The sequence below is a fragment of the Meles meles genome, chromosome 17, assembly GCF_922984935.1.
Source record: "Meles meles chromosome 17, mMelMel3.1 paternal haplotype, whole genome shotgun sequence".
Taxonomy (NCBI): domain Eukaryota; kingdom Metazoa; phylum Chordata; class Mammalia; order Carnivora; family Mustelidae; genus Meles; species Meles meles.
Genome location: NC_060082.1, coordinates 65,016,331 through 65,038,782, shown reverse-complemented (window position 1 = coordinate 65,038,782; position 22,452 = coordinate 65,016,331). Strand labels below are relative to the sequence as shown.

The 22,452-nt window shown below is 36.5% G+C and overlaps 1 protein-coding gene across 4 annotated transcripts in view; it reads left to right on the top strand.

The window, feature by feature from the left end:
• SUCO (SUN domain containing ossification factor) overlaps nucleotides 1-22,452 on the top strand; it is a 95,851-nt gene that overhangs the window by 1,077 nt on the left and 72,322 nt on the right. The gene's annotated exons all lie outside the window — the stretch shown is intronic.

The following is a 22,452-nucleotide window of genomic DNA, read 5'->3' as shown; positions in this document are numbered from 1 at the left end:
GTTGATTTCCAGAAGACACCAAGGATGTGTTCATTTTTTCTGTGCTTAATAGATTCCAAAGGTCCTGAAGTTGCAGAGTTGTTGCTCACATAAAATACTAAAAGACAGGAGAAGGAAAACACTTGCCAGGCCGAGGAATTTTGATCAGAAGACTGATCGAAGTTTTAGAGAACAAGACATCTGGCCTTTTGACTTAATTCCAAACACTTTTAATAGGACAGCTGTCATCCCCGTCTACTTCGTTAGTGTCGTGTTGGGTACCAACAAGTGCATGCAGGAGATGAGTCCACTCACCCCATTTTAAATTTAAATTTGTAGGTGAGATGCCAAAACCTTGTGTTCATTTCCATCTTTTCCTGGGGGCTGCTTCGTAATTTACAGGATATGTATCATTTCGTTCTTCTTTCTCCTTGATCTTGCCCAACTTTAGACTATGTTATTCTTCACCAGCACTTTCTGAAGTGGCTCATAGGGCAAAGAGGTTACACTCTTCATTCAAGTTTAAAATGCACCAGTATCTCTGATTTTTTTTGAAATATACTTGACATTGTCTAAATGTCATTATGGTATTGTGAAAATTCAAGATGTATAACATGTTGACGTGATACATTTATGTACTGTAATATGATTGCCATTGTAGTGATAGTTACCACTTTTATCATATCACATAATTATCATTTCTTTTTTTGTGGTCAGAACAATTAAAACCTAGTCTCGTAGGAAGTTTAGTCATTGTCATACAATATCATTATCTATATATATAAATCTATATTCCATAGCAGATCTCCAGGACTTAGTTGTCTATAGTTGAAAATCTGTACCCTTAAACGTGATTTTTTTTTTTTTAATTTTAAGTAGATGGTGCAGATGAAATCAAACACTACAATGTGTTTCTTAAAATCACTTGTGAATTTAAAGTAACCATGCTTCTATTACTTTGTGTACTTTCTGGCTGTTTTTGCTTAGGCTAACTTCAATATGGTTTCTCAGCTGTATTCATTAGTAATAGGTTATGACCTTTTAGAAAAAAAGTATCAGTCAGCCTAATATTGAAAGTAGTAGTCATAAAGTTCTGTAAAGTTTGTTGACTCTCACAGTGAAAAATGGATGTTGAGAGTTTAAGGAGTAAAAAGTTTAAGAAACTTCAGCTTAAACAGTTGGACTAGTGTATTTTGAGATTGGTTTGTACTGCCAAATTTAGGAACTTTTTAAATTATTCTTTATTGAAGCCATTAAAGGGCATTGAAAAGAGGATATTTAGGCTTGAGATTTTCTTGGAAGGGCGATGATGAGATTGGAGAAGAAGAGTAGTACGGGGTAAATTGGTAGAGGTTATGTTATGTCTTTGAGACGCTCTGCACTGATTCGTCTGGAGGTCTGATCTTGTTACAGTCTGGTCTGTATGTCATTTCCTAATATCTCCATTTTCCCTTAGGGTTAGATGTTTACGGAAGAGTAGTTAAGCTTTTTCTAGTAGTCATTTTTGTCTTTGACATTTATAAATTGTCTCTAAATTTTGTGATCCATTTCTTTTTTAAGCTGTGTCATTTTGTAATTTATGAATGCTTTGTGTTCATACCACAGTTCTCTAGTTTCTAAGGTTCACCTTCCTCCCACCAATATTACTGAAATTTTTTATACCCTTTTTTATATTCTCATACTTCTATAGATTTTGATTATGTCTCCCTTCTCCTTTTTTTTTTTACAGCCTAGAGTCCTAACCTTAGATTGCTGTCACACAAAACCCATCCTTCCATCTTATTCGTCATTTTAGTTGCTATTTTTTACTTTTGCACATATTGTGTGATTCTTTATCAAGTAGTACAGAGTATTTTAAGCATAAACGTGCTGTAGCTGCAGCACAGAGTAATAATGATTGTCATATCTATGTGTAGCTTGTGGTGTGTACTTTACGCACTTTAGTACGTTCAGTCTTCACAGCCCTGTGAGATACGTATTATTGTTAACCTTATTCTGCATTTTATAGTTCAGGAAGTAGGTAAATTAACTAATTTGGCAAGGTGAAGCAGCTATTAAGTTTAGCAGCTTGGATTTGAATCTAGGCAGCCTGATTTGTGGTAGAGTGTCCTGACTGGTATCAGAGATCAGAAGCCTGTATTTTAGATATCACTCCATCGCTTACTAGATATGTGTTCTAGGACATAATATGTAATTTCTTTGAACCTTAATTCTTGTATCCTAAAAGTAGGAAAACTAATTCATTTATACTTCACAGGGTTGTTAGGATGAAATGAGATAATACATACAACAGGTCTTTATTAAATAGTGAGGGTGTATTATCTACATATTTCATAAAATACATATAGGGTATGCAATTTATTTATTTCATCATAAAATTATTCAACAAGGATTTTTCTCATGCTTATTATGTACCATATGTTGTTGTAGGCATTGAAAACCTAAAAATAGGGTGACCAGCTTATCCTGGTTTTGTCAGTGAAGTCCCATGTCCCAGGAATCCCTTGTGTTATTTCTTACTGCTGCTGTTAACAAGTTGCCAGAAATTTAGTGGCAGCATACATCTGTTACCTTACAGTTCTGGGGTCAGAAGTCCAAAATAAGCCTTAACGGGGCTAAAGTCAGGATGTCAACAGAGATGGCTCCTTCCTGAGTCTCTTAGGTAAAGAACCTGTTTCTTGACCTTTTCAGCTTCTAGGGCTACCTGCAGTCTGTGACTCCTTCCTCCCATCCTAACCTCTAGCTCCAGTCTTCACATACGCTAAATCACTGATCCCCTTGCCTCTTTTTCCACAAGCACTTGTGATTACATTGGGCCTGCCAAGACAGTCCAGGATTATATACTCATCTCAAAATTGCTAATTTAATCACAAGACTGGTTTAACATGTAACATATTCAGGGATTAGGACTTGGACATCTCTGAGGGATCAGGCAGCCTAATACACTACTCTCAGTCCTGGCCAACTGGGAAGATTGATCGTCATCTTAAAGAGGAAAAAGATTTGGTCTATGCTTTCAGCAGTGGATATTCAAGTTCTTTTGAGTGTGTCCCCCCTCAGTAAAATGATATGCATGCAACCTTTAATATGTGCTTAATTGTTTATAAGTTGTGTGCATGTGCCAATATGATATTGGCATGGTAGTATACTAGTAAGTTACATAAATTAGGTGTTTAAAAAATGAGAAGAATGAACAGTCTAATACTTTCTTTTAATAGAATTTTTTTTTGCTCTCAAATAATAATTTCTGGTGAGAGCTTTGTGATTGACCGACTAGAGTATTTTACATCATGATGGGATTGATGAATAGCTTGTACTAGTTAGGAGTCAGCCCTGCGATTTTCTTGTCGACTTTTTGTGTAGTTATTATCTTTGCAGGAATTTTTTCAAAGTTATTCCTCCATGTTGTGAGAGTTAGTTTAGTTAACTAAATAATATGATCCCTAAGGCTACTTAATTGGGCATACAACGCCAGTGCCTCACAATGCCTGGAAGTAAACAAACCCCAGTTTGTGAAACTTCCACATTTTCCCACAGGTTTCTGATTACATAGTCCCTGGGGTTATTGATGTTTGACCAGCTGACCTTCAGAACAAGTATACATTCTTATATTAAACTTAGTAAAGCTTAATTAATTTAAAAAAGACTATTTTATAGAGCCATTTTATGTTCACAGTAAAATTGAAATTGAGTGGACGTTATGGAGATTTCTATCCCTACCCTTGTATGGCCCCTTCATTAGTCAATATCCCTTAGCAGACTGGTTTATTTCTTTAAGACTAAAAAAACTATTGTACCCAATAGGATCATCTTGGAGAAGCTTCTGTTTAGAGCTAATGAGAAAAACCTGACATTTAAGCAATTCGCATACATTTGACAAATAATTACAAAAAATAATTAAAAAGATTTTGAGGAACACCAAGGGTAGAATTGTATTACAATTGTATTGTATTCTAGATAAAACTCTATCACTATCTGTATGTCCCTGGAGGAGTTATTTCTATTAATCTCAGTACTCATCTGCATAAATGGTTTGCAGGATGGACAGAACAAAATGGAAGAATTTTGTTTCAGGTAGAGGCAAGATTCCTAGAGAATTGTGGGGAGAGATGGGAAGGGAGGCTAGAGCCAGGTTTTGAAGGGACTTGGTAATTATGCAGATGAACTGATTTTTAGCCTGGCTGAGAGTATGAGTCAGGGTAATAGTTTGAGCAAGAGCATGAGGTCATATTGATTTTTTTTTTTTTTTAATTTAGATCACTATGACCATAGAGTGGATTGGAAGGGACAGACTTCCGAGGCTGGAAGCCCTAAAGTGGCAGTCACAGTGGAAAGACTTAATAGATACCTAAATCAGGGTGTTCTGTTTTGTATGCTTTTTTGTCCTTGGTAATTTTTCTTTTTCTTCTTTTCTTCCTTTTTTTTTTTAAGATTTTATTTATTTATTTGATGGACAGAGAGATCACAACTAGGCAGAGAGGCAGACACAGGAGGAAGCAGGCTCCCTGCCAAGCAGAGAGCCCAATGCCAGGGCTCGATCCCAGGACCCTGGGACCATGCATGACCTGAGCCGAAGGCAGAAACTTTAACCCACTGAGCCACACAGGTGCCCCAGTCCTTAGTAATTTTTCTGAATATGTTACCTAGTTTTCTTTGACTTCAGAGTTAATATTTCTTGGTTTGTGACTTTATTTCTGTAGCCCTTCTGTTGCTTTTTCTTTGATAATTTTGCTGGTTCTTGCTCATTTGTCAATATGCATAAATGAGCAGAAATAAAAGAAACAAGAAAAATAAGCAGTTTTGTCATTTTTTTTTTAAAGATTTTATTTATTCATTTGACAGACAGAGATCACAAGCAGGCAGAGAGGCAGGCAGAGAGAGAGAGGGGGAAGCAGGCTCCCCTCTGAGCAGAGACCCCCCCCAGGTGCGGGGCTAGATCCCAGGACTCTGGGATCATGACCTGAGCCGAAGGCAGAGGCTTTAACCCACTGAACCACCCAGGCGCCCCAAGCAGTTTTGTCATTTTTAAGGTAATGATTGGAAATATCCTTGAAAATCCTGTCTTTTGTCTGGAGAAGTTACTTTCTTTGTTGTGTTTCTGTAACTATCTTTTAAGACCATAAGTCTCTTTTCTGAATAAAATAATAAATATTCAAAATAAAATAGTGAAGTAATCCCTTTTCTTTAAATCATTTGATGACTTTTTCTTTTAATAGTCTTTCTTGTCCTGGTGTACAGTTTTTAGCATGGTGACTCTAGGTAATGATACTGTATTGTAGATCTTCAAGTTGCTAAAAGTAGATCTTAAAAATTATCACAAGAAAAAAAATTATAGCTGTGGTGATGGACGTACTTTGTGGTAAACATGCCACAATACATAATAATATTGAATTATTATTTTGTACACCTGAAACAAACATACTTTATATGCCAGTTGTATCTCAATTTTTTTTTTTTTTCTCTTTAAGTCTTTCTTGTGGACCTTGATGTGAAAAACTTTGGGAAGAAAAGTTTATCTTTGCCCTGGGATATACATTCCAAAGAAAGTGTATAGTACTTAAAAGAGGTGTTAAGTTATTAAAAACAGTGTTAGATCTTTTCAGACAAGTTAAATGAAGCCAGATTTCCTAAATAGGAAAAGGTCTGTGGAAGAAGGTGTGACCAGGGAGGTACAACATCTTTGTGTAAAACTCCAATATTTGTGACCAATAAAAAAGTGGCAGATTACTTATTTTAATATCCTTTGAATTATTTTAAAAAGAGTTGGATGTGTTTTATAATAACGTCTTTAGATTATTAAACATTTGAGGGTATATCGGAATGGAGGCAGATAATTGGGTTGGCTGGTAATGAAAAAAAAAACCAAAAGATAATAACACCTAACTTACCTTTGGACATTGGTTATTTCATTTTTCCATTGTTCATGAACTCCTAAATTATTCTTTCACTTGTTTCAACAGTCTGAATAGAGAAATAGGTCAATATGTAAAGCTAACATTCTAGTACTTGTAACGAAAGGGAAGAGAAAAATTTATAAAAATTTTAAATGCTTTCTTATTCTTTCAAGCCATCTTCAAGTAGAAACGTATGTATGAAATACTTCTGTTTAGTAGTTCATACATAAATGGGACTCTATTTAAAACATGGTATGTATGCACTGCAGATTGTACTTCAGCGCCGATTGTATGTTTTGCTTTAAGGCTATATTTTAAAGTAGTTTCAAAAAGTAAAATTGTACATGTTGCAAGGATATGAGAAATTGTTTTCAAGTATTTGCAGTATTAAAATGTTAATCCCTTGGGATAAACTTATTTCATAAATGCAGATTTTTTTGACAGCTTGATTTTATTTTAGGACTTCATTTTTGTGATGAATCACTAGTTAAAATTGTTTTATATTTTACGTAGAAGTAACACCTAGCTTTGTTAGAAAACGTTTTTTGGCTTATAGGTACTAAGCTAATTTTGTGTTTCTTGTTATAGAGTATTTGTAATCTAACACAAGAAAATATGTAAAGTACTTAAAATAATGCCTTGCTCATAGTAAGCATTGTTAGAAGAATTCTTTTTATTTCCTCTGGGTGCTTTGCTATAATTAGGAGGGCATAGGTGGCAGGTTCAGAAATAGGAATCCATTAATTAATTCAAAATGGTATTTGGTTACCAACAATGTATTTGTGGTGGTGGTGAATCCTGAAGAAGCAGGAGACTTGAGCTCTGCCCTTCTGGTTGTCAAAATACACATATGTACTGATGTAGTAGAAAGGGCATAAAACTAACCTAGAGTTTGGTTGTAATCCCCCCCCCTTTTTTTTTGTATTATTAACAGTGAGCCTTTACTGAATGCTTATTAATATTCTCAGTGTTTCGTGTCCACCAACTTACTCTCTTTACAACTCTTTTGAGATAGCCATGCCATTTTAAAGATGAAAAAAGAGAGGCACAAAAAAGTGACCAACTTGCCCAAGTTCTCACAGCTAGTAAGCAGTGAGCCAAAACCTAAGTAGGCTGAGTCTGAACCTGTCTTTTGTTCTTATTTTTTAAATTCAATTTAGTTAACGTACAGTGTATTATTAGTTTCAGGGGTAGAATTTAGTGATTCATCAGTTGCATATAACACCCAGTGCTCATTACATCAAGTGCCCTTCTTAATGCCCATCACCCAGTTACCCCTTTACTCCACCCACCTCCCCTCCAGCAACCCTCAGTTTGTTTCCTAGAGTTAAGAGTCTCTTACAGTTTGCCTCCCTCTGTTTTTTTATTTTATTGTTCATTCCTGTTCCTTATATTCATCTGTTTTGTTTCTTAAATACCACATATGAGTGAAATTATAGGGTATTTGTCTTTAACTGACTGACTTCGCTTAGCACAATATCCTCAGTTCCATCCATGTTGTTGTAAATGGCAAGATTTCATTCTTTTTGATAGCTGAGTAATATTCCGGGGTGTGTGTGTGTGTGTGTGTGTGTGTGTGTGTGTGTGTGTACATACATACATATATATACATGTAGGTATATATACACACCCCATCTTCTTTATCCATTCATCTGTCAATGGACATCTGGTGAGCCTGTGTTTTTGTCATTGCTTTATGTGGCCAGTAGTCTTGTATATGGCCTTAGGCAAATTTCTTTACCTTTTCTTTGTGTGTTTTGTTTTCTTATCTGAGAATGGGGAGACTGGATTGCCTCAGCTAGGAATGAACATTAGAATTATTCATGAAGCTTTAAAAAAAATACACATGCCTAGGATTCTTACCTTGGGGATTCTGTCTCAGTAGGCTTGGGATATTCTTTTTCATTCTTTATTACTACTAGATTAGATGAATTCTGAGGTTTTTTTTGTACTTTTAAATTCTAAGGTACCTATTTGGACATTAGTGAATTTTCAATTCAGAAAGCTAAATTGCTTAGCAGTGCTTGAAGAAGGGAAAAATTAGGCCTGGAGTGGTCAGGAAAGACCTGACTTGAGTTTAAGAGAAAATGATGTGTGGCTTATAAACTTCGCTTCTTGGGAATGTAGATGTTTCATGAATTGAAATAAGGTGTATTGGTGCTGTTGATGTGAATAATGGTCTTGTCCTAGTGTAGGGTGTATGTATGCGTCTGTCTGTAGTGGGTAGATAGTACTTAGTTGTTAAGGAAAAAGAGAATAAAAGAGATAATGCACTTGATATAGGTGTGAGTGATAGTAAGCAGACAAGCTTGTCTAGAAACTAAAAGCTGTATTTTAGGAATTGTAATGGGTTTTACAAACTAACCTAAGGAATTAGACAGTAAAGATTCAGCAAGAGAAGTGGTGCTTGAAGAATGTTATTTTTGACATCATTGTGCTGGAAATATTTCAGAAGGGACTTGGAGGGATGAATGCTAAAAAAGAAAAAAAAAAGCAGTTGAAGTAATTGATGTTTATCATAACAAGTATTTGGTAGTAAAAATGAAGAGGTTGCATTGAGCAGAGTTTTGAGGAAGTAAATGATCTGGTTTGGAGATAGATTGGCCATTAACAGAGGAATATAGTAGAAATAGCATTGGTCTAGGATTCAGAAGAAAACTTGGTTTTAGTTTGCCTCTAACAGGCTCTTGTTCTTCAGAACTCTCATTCTGTCATCCATGTCAGCGTTGAAAGATATTTACTGAGGCTTCTGTGTGGTATATTCTTTGCAGGATTCTGGTGGATAAAACAAAGTTAGTTAGCTGCTTTCTTGGAGTATATTGGTTGAGAGATTAAATGCTAGGATCTAAATTACAAATCTGTGCAGTGAAGTTCAAAAAGAGAAGAAAAGGTCAACTGGGGCAACTAGAAGAATTGGACATGTTCAAAAAGAAATGGAAGAGTTGCTGAGGATTTGAATAGGAGGAGCCGTTGAGAGAGTGGAATGATCCACGTGAGATGATCCAAGTGGAGACATGAGATAGGCACTGAAAAATGCAGACTTGGGGCACCTGGGTGGCTCAGTGGGTTAAGCGTCTACCTTTGGCTCAGTCATGACCCCAGGGTCCCGGGATCTAGTTCCGCTTCAAGCTCCCTGCTCAGTGGAAAGTCTGCTGCTCTCCCTCCTTGTGCGCTCGTGCGCTCTCTCTCTGTCAAATGAATAAATCTTTTAAAAAAATTTTTAAAAATGCAGACTTCAGTGCATTTAAGAATTGGGCTGGAGTTGTCCTCATAGAAGGGATTATTTTTGAAACAGAAGTTGACGGAACATGGAGCTTCTGCAGAGACTTAGAATAAAGAAGGATGCCAAGCAAAGTAAAGCTCTGAAGGGAAGGAGAGGGTTTGAAATGAAAGATGGGAAGAGGTTTAAGGAGGTCATTTGAATGGCAGCAATATAAAATGTCTCAGATAAGACTGAAAAGTTTGAAAACTGAGAAAAGGGTCTTTTTATCAAGAGGGAAGTAGTTGGTAAAAGCGTATGGGAGTGGAAACAGATGATACTTGAAGAGCTGGTCGGCATGAATTCTTACACATTTGTGTGGCAGGGAGATAGAAGAGGCTGGAGTAATCCCACCCTTATATGTATGCTTCAACCCATTCCACACAGTGCCATGATTTATCTTACTAACACACAATTTTGATTGTGTCAGTCTCTTACTAAAACATCTTTCAAAGGCTCCTGTCTTCCTGAAGAGAAAAATTTAAACACTCACCTTAAAGGCCTGAAGTCTGGCCCAAACCTTCTTTTGTAGGTATAGCACGACTAACCTGTTAGCCTGGTAGTAATTTATTTGGGGACTAGCTTTGTAGTTTTGAGTTGAAAATTAAGATTGTGAGGTATTGTGACTTGGGTTTTATAGGCTAAATACACCTGATGCAGTTTGTTAAAATATGTCATTATCAATAAGTATATGATTATCTTCAGAAGCTTTGAGAACAGTTGTATTGGCTGTATTTCTAATGGTATGTTAAGATGTAAAAACGGAACCAACCATATTGCTTAATAAGTGCTACCCCTATAGGAGAGTGAAGATGAAAGATCAGAACTTTTGAAATTCAAAGGTTTGATTAGAAGCAAACAGCTGGATACAGAGTTTTCTTCAGCTGAGCTCTGTAGTTCCATGTGATTTGATTGGAAACTGCTGTGGCAGCCAAGTAGACTAAAAACTGGGAGGAGAAATGAACACAGTGTCACTCTTGTGATCAGCAGGTAGACCTCACAGAGAGAAGCAAGCTTAAAGGAGTCCCCAAGCTGGTGGTAGTTCAAGAAGGCTCTGTCTTTTAGTACATTGTGACGGCGAGAAGGTAGAGCGCTTATGAAGCAAAAGCACTGGCGGCCCAGTGATCTTTTGGTCTTTTCTTGGGTTTCAATCAAAGTGGCTTCTGTAATACCCATTTCCCACAAATTTCCGTGTACTTCTTAGAATTTCTTTTAATTTTTTCAGATTTCTGAACAGTAATGTTAAAAAAAAAACCCGTAATTTTTTACTGTTACCTCAAAGTTAAGTTCTACTTTCCCACCTTTATGTTTTCCTGGATTTGCCTATTTGTTTGTTTGTGAAGGGGAGTGTACGCGGGGCATTACTTGAACCACACTGCTGCAATTGAATGGCTCTCACTATGCTTCCATACTATGGGTTAGATGTGTTCCTGTGTTTAAGAAGCAATTCTTCATTGCCCAGTTCTGTTCTTTCTTTTCCCATAAATTCTGTGATTACTGGGCTCTCTCCCTTTTCTAAATTCTTTTTTTTTTAAGATTTTATTTATTTATTTGAGAGATAGAGATCACAAGTAGGCTGAGAGGCAGGCAGAGAGAGAGAGAGGAGGAAGCAGGCTCCCTGCTGAGCAGAGAGCCCGATGTGGGGCTCGATCCCAGGACCCCGGGATCATGATCTGAGCCGAAGGCAGAGGCTTTAACCCACTGAGCCACCCAGGCGCCCCTCCCTTTTCTAAATTCTTATCCAAGCTTTTCCAATCCATAGTCAAAGGAAGAGCTTAGGAGATCACTGTGCTGAGAACAGGGCAGCACGTTCTGTGCCCTAGAGGTGCTCAGTGTTGTGTGAGAAACAGAAATATAAACAGTTAATTTCAGTTCAGGATTGTAGTAGTGCTTAGATATGCCAGAGGGTTGTGGCCAAATCCCAGGTTGTGGAAATTAGGAATGTGTGCTAGTCACTAACTTGTTCCTGCCCCCGGGGGGGAGGGGGAAGAATTCCGTCAGGTTTTGGATGGTGAGGAGTGGGAGCAGGGGCAGAACAGTCTTGGAAGACTGAGAAGCATGAGCCAGAGACTTGGAAGCATGAGACAGCCAGATGTGTTCAGGGAGCAGCTGCAAGTAGTTCCGTACTACTGAAGCTTGAAGTGGGAGGCAGGGAGTGGCAGAAAATATAAAGCTGAAGACTTAGGCAATAGAGGAATTTTAGATATTTTAAAATATGCAAGAAAGCTTGAATTTTGTCATGGAGAGTTGATAAGAAGTCCTAAGCAGGAGAACAGCGTTCTGACAATTAGTGTTAGGTTCTTGGCCATGTGAAGGGTTGATTTGCAGAGGTGGTTAAGATGGGAATTAGGGAACTGTGTTAGAAGTTTGCTCTAAGGGGCACCTGGGTGGCTCAGTGGGTTAAGCCGCTGCCTTCAGCTCAGGTCATGATCTCAGGGTCTTGGGATCGAGTTCTGCATCGGGCTCTCTGCTCAGCGGGGAGCCTGCTTCCCTTCTCTGCCTGCTTCTCTGCCTGCTTTTGATCTCTGTCTGTCAGATAAATAAAAATCTTTTAAAAAAGAGTGAGAAGCTTAACTAGCCAAGCCACCCACGTGCCCCATAGTAACTTCCTTTGAGTATCCATATTGAGGCACACAGGTTTTGTAGTTTACCCAAGAACATACAACTAATAAATGGAGGACCTGGGAATAACACTTGGGGATCTTGACTCTGAAGTCCATGTCTCGTCACTATGCTGCAACATTTATTTCTGTTGTTGCCACTATCTATATCTGAGGTAAACGTTATTCCTCTTTTGTGATAGTTCTTATATATTTGTTATGCTCTAACTAGCCTTGACTAATACCATCAATTATTGAGTGAAGAGATCAATGTTATTTTCTCACATTTCATTTATCTGTTGACTAGCAACTATTAAATATGAAGTACAGCAATAAAGAAAGATCGTAGGCTTTGGAGGGAGATAATCTAGGCTTGTAATCACAAATTGACTTTGGACAAGTTAATTTCTGAGTTTAGCTTCTTTATTTGTAAAAATTTATCTAAAAGTCTGAATAAAAAAATAAAAACATAACTTTTTTCCCCCCAAGACATCAGGTGCTGAGGATGGCATTGCTCCTACTTGATGCAGAGTTTTGCACGGGTCCCTTTTTCTCTCCATTTCCATGATGACTCTTTTATCTTCTACCTTCGGTTTCACTCCTCTTTCCCCATTCTAGGCAATTACCCCAGAGTATATTGGAGCCTGTCCAGTCAGCCTTCATGTGTTGTTTGATGTGTTTTCTTCCCAGATAGTCTTGTTTTGCTTATATGTTATAAAATTTTACATAAGTTGTCTAACACTGCTAATCTCGTTCTTTTTACTTCTTTTCATTTCACACTTTTATTTTTTAATTCCTTTAGTCATTAAAATGAATTGTAAGTAGTTGATGATATGGCAGATGCCCTTAGGAAGGCCTCATAGTATCATTTATTCATTGAACAGTTTGTGTGTGGCTGCTTCTGAGGAGAGACTATATGTTAATAAATGCGTTTGGGTGTATTCTGTTCCATTTGCTTGTCTGTTGCTATCCCAGTACTGTAGTCTAATTACAATGCTTTTGTAATAAATTTACCTGGCAAGGTGAACCACATGCCTTTGCTTTTGTTTTGTTTTGTTTTGTTAATTTATTCTTGGACCACTTTTTTTCTATATCATATTAGAACAATAGGATCCTTCAGGTATTTTGATGAGAGTCATATTTGGTGATGAATTGCTGTTTTTACATTGCTGTCACCAGCATTCCATCTATGAACATACTAGATTTTTGTGTGTTTATTTCTTTATTGTATGATCATTACCAGAGCTAAAATTGTTTATCTGTAAATCATTGTCTGTTATTTTTCTTAGGTTAATTTCTAAATTGTTTTATAACTTTTGTTATTGCTTTAGCTTATTTTCTTTTTGGTTATTGCTGAGAGGAAAATATAAACTTTTCTGTTTCTTAAATTTTTAAGTTGAGATAATTTACATATAATGAAATACACATGTATTAGCTCTATATGTAGTTGGATCAATTTTGACAAATACATATATTTGTGTAATCTACCCCCCTCCCCCATCAAGGTATAGAACATTTGTATTACCCCAGAATGTTCCTCATGTCCTTTTCTAGTGAATCCCCTAAAGCAACCTGTGATACAATTTCTGTCACTGTGGATTAGTTTTGCTAATTCTGGAGCTTCATCTCATGGAGTTACACAGTATGTTCTTGTGTCTAGCTTCTTTTATTCTGCTTAATGTTTCCAAGATTTATACATGTTGTTTCATTAGTCAGTAATTCATTTATTTTTATTGGGAGTAGTTAGTACATTCTGTGAATATACTATAGTTTCTTTATTTTACTGCTATTGGACATCTAGGCTGCTTCTAGTTTTTGGCTATTAGAAATAAAAGGGGCCATTTTCCTGCAAGCCTTTTTGTGGACATCGTTTTCATTTCTCCTGAGAATTACCTAAAAGTGGAATTGCAAGTGCTGAAGCAGATGAGTATCGTATGCTTCTGGATATAATACACTGAGAAAGACGCAACATCACTTACGAAGGATTCCGGCCAGGAATATATTAACTGAATCTGGTCATGAAGAAACCTCAGACAACCTCGAATAAGGACCATATTTAAAAATTAAAGGATGTGTTCCTCAAAAATAGCAGTGCCATGTAGGGTAAAGGCCAAAATCTATTCCAGGTTAAAGGAGGCTGAAGATGCATGATAAAGGCAGGATATGATTCTGGACTCAGTTCTGAACTTGGGAGTACTGGAAGGAATGGTCTAAGGATATGATTGGGTTAACTGACAAAATTGCAATATGGGTGATAGGTTAAAGTATTATGTCAGTGTAACTGAAGTTGTAACTGCTCTGTGGTTATGTAAGCAAATATCCTTATTCTGTGGAAATACATACTAAGGTAGTTAGAGATCAATTATATAGATCAGGATAAAGAGTGAGAAGGAAGATGTGAGAGTGTGCTGTGAACAAATGACAAGTGATGGAAGAAATGAGGCAAAATGTTAACAGGTTGATAGGGTTTGTGTATGTTCTTTGTGCTATACTGGCAATTCTTATGAAACTTTGAAATTATTCCCAAGTAAAACATGGGAAAAAAAAAAGCCAAAACAACCTGGTTTGGATTTTTCTCTCCTCTGTATGAGGGAAATCAACTCAAATTTCTTTAATTTTCATTAGTTTTATACTTTCTGCCAATTTTGCTGTTTTTCTAGAGAAATCCATTTCTTCTAATTTTTCAAATATATTGGTATTTGTATAGTTTGTAATATTTTATAATTCTAAAAATCTGTTTTATCTGTGGTTATTTCATGTTTTTATACCATATTTTATTAATTCACATCACCACATATCACCAACTCTTCTTGATTGAGTTTGCCATAGGTTTATCTTTTTAACATTTTCTTCAAAGAATCACATTTTGGTTTTCTGAATCTTTGCCTTTTTTGTTCTTTATTTCAGTGATTTCTGTCTTTATAGCCACCCCCCCTTTTAAAAAAATTTACACTGTTTCCTCTTTGAGTTAAAAGATCAGCTTTTTGGAGGGGGGGGTTGTCTTCCCATGTGTTTAGAAGCATAGTTTTCCTGCCGTTGTCTTATATGCATCCCACCAATTTTGACCACTAGTCCTCCACTATAATATTTCACGATGTTCCTTATTGTTTCCTTTTTTTTTTTTTTAAAGATTTTATTTATTTATTTGACAGAGATCACAAGTAGGCAGAGAGGCAGCAGAGAGAGAGGAAGGGAAGCAGGCTCCCTGTGGAGCAAAGGGCCCAATGCGGTTCTCCATCCCAAGACCCTAGGATCATGACCAGAGCTGAAAGCAGAGGCTTAATCCTCTGAGCCACCCAGGCACCCCTATTGTTTCCTCTTTAATGGCAGTACTATTCTGCTGCATAATTTTTGTTTCCAGTCTTATAATGTTGTTGGCTTTTTGTTACTTCAAAAATTTCACATGTAGCTTTGGTTGTTTTATATATCTTGGAGTGACACTGTTGGGTGGATATATATTTATAATATCTTTTTACTGAGATAAATAAATCTCTTAGTGACATAATGCTTACCAATTTAATTTTTATCTACTTAATTAAAATTGCTACTTTTTTTTCATGTTTTCTCAATGTATCTTTACTCAGATTTTTAATGAATTGAAAATTACACCTAACATTTCCTAACAGGCCTCTGTATCTAACATAGTATCTGGAAAGTATTGATAGTCTTAAGTACTTATATAGTTTCTTCAGTATAACGAGAGGGAAACAGCATTAACTCAATCGAAAGTTTGACAGACTCCGGTTTAGTTTTGCCCTCTCCCTGCAGTTATTAGGCTTGGTACATTTGCGTATTAACATATTCTTTATTGTACATTAATGTGTCTTGGAATTTATTATTGCATTATTTTGCTAAATTTCTTTGATAAGATTATAAATAGTAATTGTTTAAGGTAGCCAGGTCAGTATTTCTGAGCGAGCATTTGTAAAACACTCATTCTAAGCCATTGGTATTAAAAAATGGTGTTGCCTCAATCGCTTGTACATTAAAGAATACTTTCTTAGGGAAATCTTTTTTTTGTCCCTTCAAGGCTTAATTCAGTTGCTGTATCCTCTAGAAAAAAACTTCCTGAATCCCTTCAGGATTCACTGAAGGTTTGCTTCAGTAAGAGGTAATTGATACACCTTTTACTTAACATTTAAATCTTCACCACTGTTCTTTGAAATACATAGTTTGTAACATACCCTTTAAAACAGCACGGTGCCTAGTAGTATTAGACTGTAGTTTCCCACTGCAAGAAAAACCTCCATCACGGTACATTCAAGTTGAAAATCTTCCTTCAAGAAAATCTATGTAGTGAGACAAACCATAAGTGACTCTTAATCGCACAAAACAAACTGGGGGTTGCTGGGGGGAGGTGGAGTTGGGAGAGGGGGAGGGGGGGTTATGGACATTGGGGAGGGTATGTGCTGTGGTGAGCGCTCTGAAGTGTGTAAACCTGGCAATTCACAGACCTGTACCCCTGGGGATAAAAATACATTATATGTTTATAAAAAAATAAGAAATAAAAAAAATAATAAATAAAATTTAAAAAAAAAGAAAATCTATGTAGTGTCATCTGGATGCAAACATTCCTTCCTTCCACATTGTGGTACTTTTTTTTTTTTTTTTTTAAATCTAGTAACCATCAAGACCATATCTAAAAGAGCTTTTGTAGAAATTATAGGCAAATAACAAATAATCTATTAATGCATGGTAAGCCCATTTTTTGGAGGGTAAACAAAGGTTAAACATTAATGATACACATGAAATTAAAATGGAGTACTCAGCAGTTGCTACTATTTCTATAGCTTTTAATCTATACAGTTTAAGGAGGACACATACTGCCTGGAGCACTGGGTATGGTTTGTAAACAATGAATCTTGGAACACTGAAAAAATAAAATAAAAAAATATGCTTTTTGTCTGTTTTAAGGAATTCTAATCTGGCAACTGTACCCAGGCAGGTATTACAATAGTATATGTAGAAAGTAAATACAACATTGAAGTATTGTTTTCTTTCTATTTTAAGAATGGACAGAATTCTAAAACTTTCTTACGGGAAATTTAAAGACATGCCAAAGACTAGAAGGAAGAGTGTGATAGGCATGCACCTGTTGCCTCGCTTCAATAATGATTAGCCTTTCATCGTCTTATTTCTCTCTGCGCCACTTCTTAAAACAGCTTTATCAGGGGCACAGTTGGCGTGCAGAAAACTACATAAATTGTACAGTTTGATACATTTTGGCATATGTATACATCCATGAAGCTATCACAAGCAATTAGTAAACATACCCCTTTACTCTCAGGGATTTTCTCATGCCCTTTTGTAATCCCTTCCTCCTGGCTTCCTCCTCCAGGCAACCACTGATTTATGTTCTGTCGCTATAGTTTAGTTTGCTTTTTTTGATTTTGTAAACGAAATCATAAACTACATTTTTTTCTTTTTCTTTTTTTTGGTCTGGCTTCTTGCACAGAAAAATTATTTTGAGGGTGTTGTGTGTGCCAAATTCATTCCTGTTTATTGCTGAATAGTATTACATTGCATGTCTGTAGTACAGATTGTTTATCTATGTACCTGTTCATGGACATTTGAGAGTTTTTTCCATTTTATTTATTTATTTATTTGACAGAGAGGGACAGTGAGAGAGGGAACACAAGCCAGGAGAGTGGGAGAGGGAGAACAGGGAGCTGAACAGGGAGCCTGATGTGGGGCTCAGTCCCGGGACCCTGGAGTCATGACCCGAGCCGAAGACAGACGCCCAACAACTGAGCCACCCAGGTGCCCCCATTTTTTGACTATCACAAATAGAGCTGCTGTGACCTTTTGTGTTTTCCTTTCTCTTGAGTGAATACTTCAGGGTGGAATGGCTGGGTTATATATAAGTGTATGTTTGGCTTTGAAAGCAATGCCAAATTGTTTTCTAAAGTGATTGTACCATTTTGTATTCTCATGAGCAGTATATGAAAGTTTCAGTCCTTCCACATCCTTTGCAACACTTACTATGGCCAGTCTTTAAAATTTTCGCCATATAATAAGTACGTAGTGGTATCTCATTATGGTTTCGATTTCCATTTCTCCATGACTGAGGATATTGAGCAGCTTTCACTTTTATTTGCTTTCCCTGTATTTTCTTTGGTGATATGATGGTGAAAATCTTTTGCCTGTTTTTTAAAAATTGGGTTGGTTCTTTTGGGGGGGGGTGGAATTTTATTTATTTGCCAGAGAGCACTCGAACGCACACTCACACAAACTGGGGAGATGCAGGCAGAGGGAGAAGCAGGCTCCCCACTGAGCAAAGAGCCTGATGTAGGACTCGATCCCAGGACCCCTGGATCATGACCTGAGTCGAAGGGAGTTGCTTAACTGAAGTATTTGAGCCACCCAGGCAACCCCAAAATTGGGTTGTTTCTTAATTGAGTTTTGAGAGTTCTTTACACTGGTTACAAATCCTTTACCAAATACATGCTTTGCACATATTTCCTCCTGGTCTGTAACTTGCCTTCTCATTTTAATAAGTGTATTTTGTGTAACAGAAGTTTTTAATTTTGAAGTTCAATTTCTCAAATTTTTCTTTAATGGATTGTGCTTATTTTAGAAAGAAACCTGTGTTTTGGATTGATTTTGACAATATGCAAAGGTAGTACAAAGAGTTAACCATATACCCTTCACCAAGTCTTCTTGAATGCTGACATCTCACATAACCGTGGTATATTTGTCAAAACTAAGAAATTAACATTGGTAACAGAACATGGGCCATGCTTTTTATGTCATATATGAAAACTGTCTATAGCAGTTTTTGTTGTGGGGGAGGATCAGGTGGTGGAATAATATGAAACTAAGACATCCCATAATTGTACTTACAAATCCTTCAGTAAAAGTTAAGAGTGAACTCATTTTTTAAGGCAGTTGTGTGGAGTTATTTCCATGTGCAGGATGCCAACCTAACTACCCACTAATTTAAAATTCCTCAGTTTAATTCTGTTCATGTCAAGGTCAGAACCCAACATTTAACAACATAATCAAGCAAACTGACCTAGAAATCACATGCAAATAGAAGGAACTCTCCCCAATGTTTTTGTTTTGTTTTGTTTTGTTTTTATGTAACTATTTGTTCAAGGTTGTAGAAGTTACAGGGTAGGATAAAATTGAAGTGTCAAAGACGGTTTATAATACTTTTATATCGGATCAGCTGTGGGGAAGAGGATGAATGAACATTGTGATAGTTCAAAAATGAAAATTAACATTATGTATCTTATTCTCACTGAAGCATGTTCTTAGGCAAAATATCTGTTCTTATTCCTTCTCCTAGAATCTGAATTTTTTTTGTTTTAGTAAGCATAGTGCACAATATTGTGTGTACTCTGTGCTGGCACCATTACAAGGGCTTGAAGCTATCTTACTGAATTCTCGTAACAGTTCTAGGAAATAGATAATTCCATTATGAGAAAATAGGTGCAGAGAAAAAAATATTTATGAGAAAACAGGTGCAAAAATAAACGTTTGTTCAGGGAACTTGCCCAAGATCCTACAGGCTATGCAGCTGTAGTCCGCATTCTTTTAACCATTGTGCTAGGCCAACTAACAAATTGTCACAGTTGAATTATCTTGTAATATAATGTACTTATGCAAATCCTTGCCAAATACCTCTGTTATTTTGACCTCCTGAAGGAATGGAAAGAGTTCCACTATTACGTCCTTTTTATGAGGTTTTATCTTTTTTCCTCTATTAAGAGTTATATCGAGTATCAAATTCAGCATCAGTGATCATGACTTGAAACCTCTTGCCTGTAAATTATAGTAGTGATTGTAATTTTGCACCATAGCATAGCTGGTGTAGTGGAGATCGATTGATCTACCTGTAAAGGATATAACTTTTTAAATCACTTTATCAGAAAATACTTTAATGAAAAAAAAAACAATGAAAGATAGCCGTGCACACACTAGGCACCAAGCATATTCTTGTAGTGTTATCCCAACTTAAGTTTATTTTTATTACTTTTTACCTCTCTTCAGACCCTAATAATTATTGCTAAAGGCTAGAGCTTTTGAATTTGTTGATGTTCAAAGGTCTTGAGGAAGTTACGTGGCAATTTCAGCTCCTAGATAAATTTTTTAAAATTAGGTCATTCTTACTATATATCAGCTGAAATTTGACCTCATTTTTATTTTTTCATGAAATTTGTTGATGTTGATGCAAGTTTCTCTTACTGTTTAAAATTTTGTAGAATAGTGCTGATATAACAGGGTCCCCTGTTTGCAAAACTTTTTTTTTTTTAATGTACAGTTCCTTGTATAAATAAAACTGAATGTCATAGACAGTGATTGAGAAGCTGTTTGGGTGGTTCTGTGTGTGTGTGTGTGTGTGTGTGTGTGTGTGTGTGTGTGTTGAGGGGGGAGGGTCTTTATTGAGGAAAACCTAAAGCTAGAGAAAAGAAAGCTAGATTGATGGTATTTTTACCCCTCCCACTCTTACCCTCAAAATTCCTTCCCAGAAAACTCATTTTGTTTTCTATAAGAATATTCTACATATGCAGTATATATATATATGAACATATTCATAGATGTATTTTTAGTTGGAAATGGTTTTTTAAAAGTTTGGAAGAAGAAATCACTTGATTATTTCTTGGCTAATCGCCATGGTCCTCTGCTAGGTTTTCTAAATACTTTGATTTGTTGTATCATTTAGATTAGAACATCAGCTACACTTAAAAGGAAATCACAATTTGATTGGCAAAACATTCGCAGCACTAACGTCTTGATGAGATAATAAGTTGGTAAAGTTACCAAAAAAATTCTTTTCCAAATTTGGGTAAGAAAAATTTAGAATTTAGGATCTGCTTAACATAGGTTTTCTTTTGAAGATGCTTTTTCAGCATGTAGACTCTACTTCAGTTCATTTTGTTAAAAATTTACAATTTTTAACCCTTCAAACATTTTTCTTGCTCAAAATGTCAGCTGGTCATTTTTTGTTGAAAAACATGCAGACGCGGGGCGCCTGGGTGGCTCAGTGGATTAAGCCGCTGCCTTCGGCTCAGGTCATGATCTCAGGGTCCTGGGATCGAGCCCCACATCGGGCTCTCTGCTCAGTGGGGAGCCTGCTTCTCTCTCTCTCTCTCTCTCTCTCTCTGCCTGCCTCTCTGCCTACTTGTGATCTCTCTCTCTCTGTCAAAAAAAAAAAAAAAACACACAAAAAAAAAACAAAACACATGCAGACGCAAAACAGACACACAAAACACACACACTTTGTAACTACTGGTACTTGTGACTGCTAAGGCTTTCAGACTAGATGTTAGTAAATATTTTCGGTAAGCACAGTCCTAGCTTGTATGATATTCTTGTTTCACTAAAGCGTGTAAAGTTTCGTATTCTAAGTGGTACCCAGATGTGCTTTTTATAAGACCTTTAATTACATCTACTCTAAAAGTTGATAACCTTTCTTTATGAATGGTGAATCCATGCCACCTTGGTAGGGAGGAGCTGACAAAAAGGGAAAAATATCCTCTTAGTTTCCAGATTCTCTTTTTTGAGTTTATGTGTGTGACCTGGTGGTACAGGGGTGAGTTGGAGTGGTAGTGATGGGAGGGGAGTAAAAAAAATGATTGAATTTCCTTCTGGGACGTGCTAGAAACCAGTATGCCGGCTTATATTTGCAAGTTTTGACTTTGTGGGGGTGGGGTTAAGGTGGTTAGGAATTGGTTCTCAAAGAATTTACTTTTTAAATGTCAGTGAGGATATACACAGAATCAACTTAAATAGAAAGTAACAGAGTTACCACTGATTGTGAATTGTGGGGGAATGTCAGAGGCTCACAGATTGCCATTGATCTTGATGTGATTTCTGGTGCTGAACTTCTTAAGTCTAGAAACTAATTTCTTCAGGCTTGGCAACTTTCATAGTGCAGTTTTAGGACGTTTCTCTAATAGCATGGAATTAGACCTGTTTAATCATGCAACAAAAGTGCCTTCAGCCAATATGATGTGATCCACTTGTTCTTAAAGTGGGGGTTCCATATCTGATTCACCTGGGGGATGTGTTGAAAGTAAGGACTCCCATTATAGATATCCCTTCTTGTTCAGCAGAGTTAGAGTGCTTTTAGGGTATTTTATACTTCGTTAGTTTAAAATTTCTTGACAGTTATTAATTGGTGATAACTTTTTAAAAAAGATTTTATTTATTTATTATTAATAAATTTATTTATAAATAAATATTTATTATTTATTAAGCCATTAAGTGGCTTAACCACTGAGCCACCCAGGTGCCCCAATTGGTGATAATTTTTATCTATTTTTAGATTTAGGTTAGAAAGTTTAAGCTTATCTCTTATAGTTTTACTAACATCTGTATTAAGTAGAGACTGATATGTTAGAGATGTTTAACTATAGCATTCATAAAGCTATAATTAAGAAGAGGAATAGGGAATGGGGTGCCTGGGTGGCTTAGTGGGTTAAAACCTCTGCCTTTGGCTCAGGTCATTATCCTAGGCTCCTGGGATCTAGCCCTGCATCTGGCTCTCTGCTCAGCAGGAGGCCTGCTTCTCTTCCCCTCTGTCTCTGCCTGCCTCTCTGCTTACTTGTGATCTCTGTCAAATAAATAAATAAAAAAAAAAAAGATACCCGAAACTTTGGTTGTCCCAAGTACCTACACACACACAGATACACACACAGCTGAGAAACAATGTAAAAGTCTATTAATAGAGAAATACGTAATAAATAATGATGCATCAGTATGAAGTTTTGAA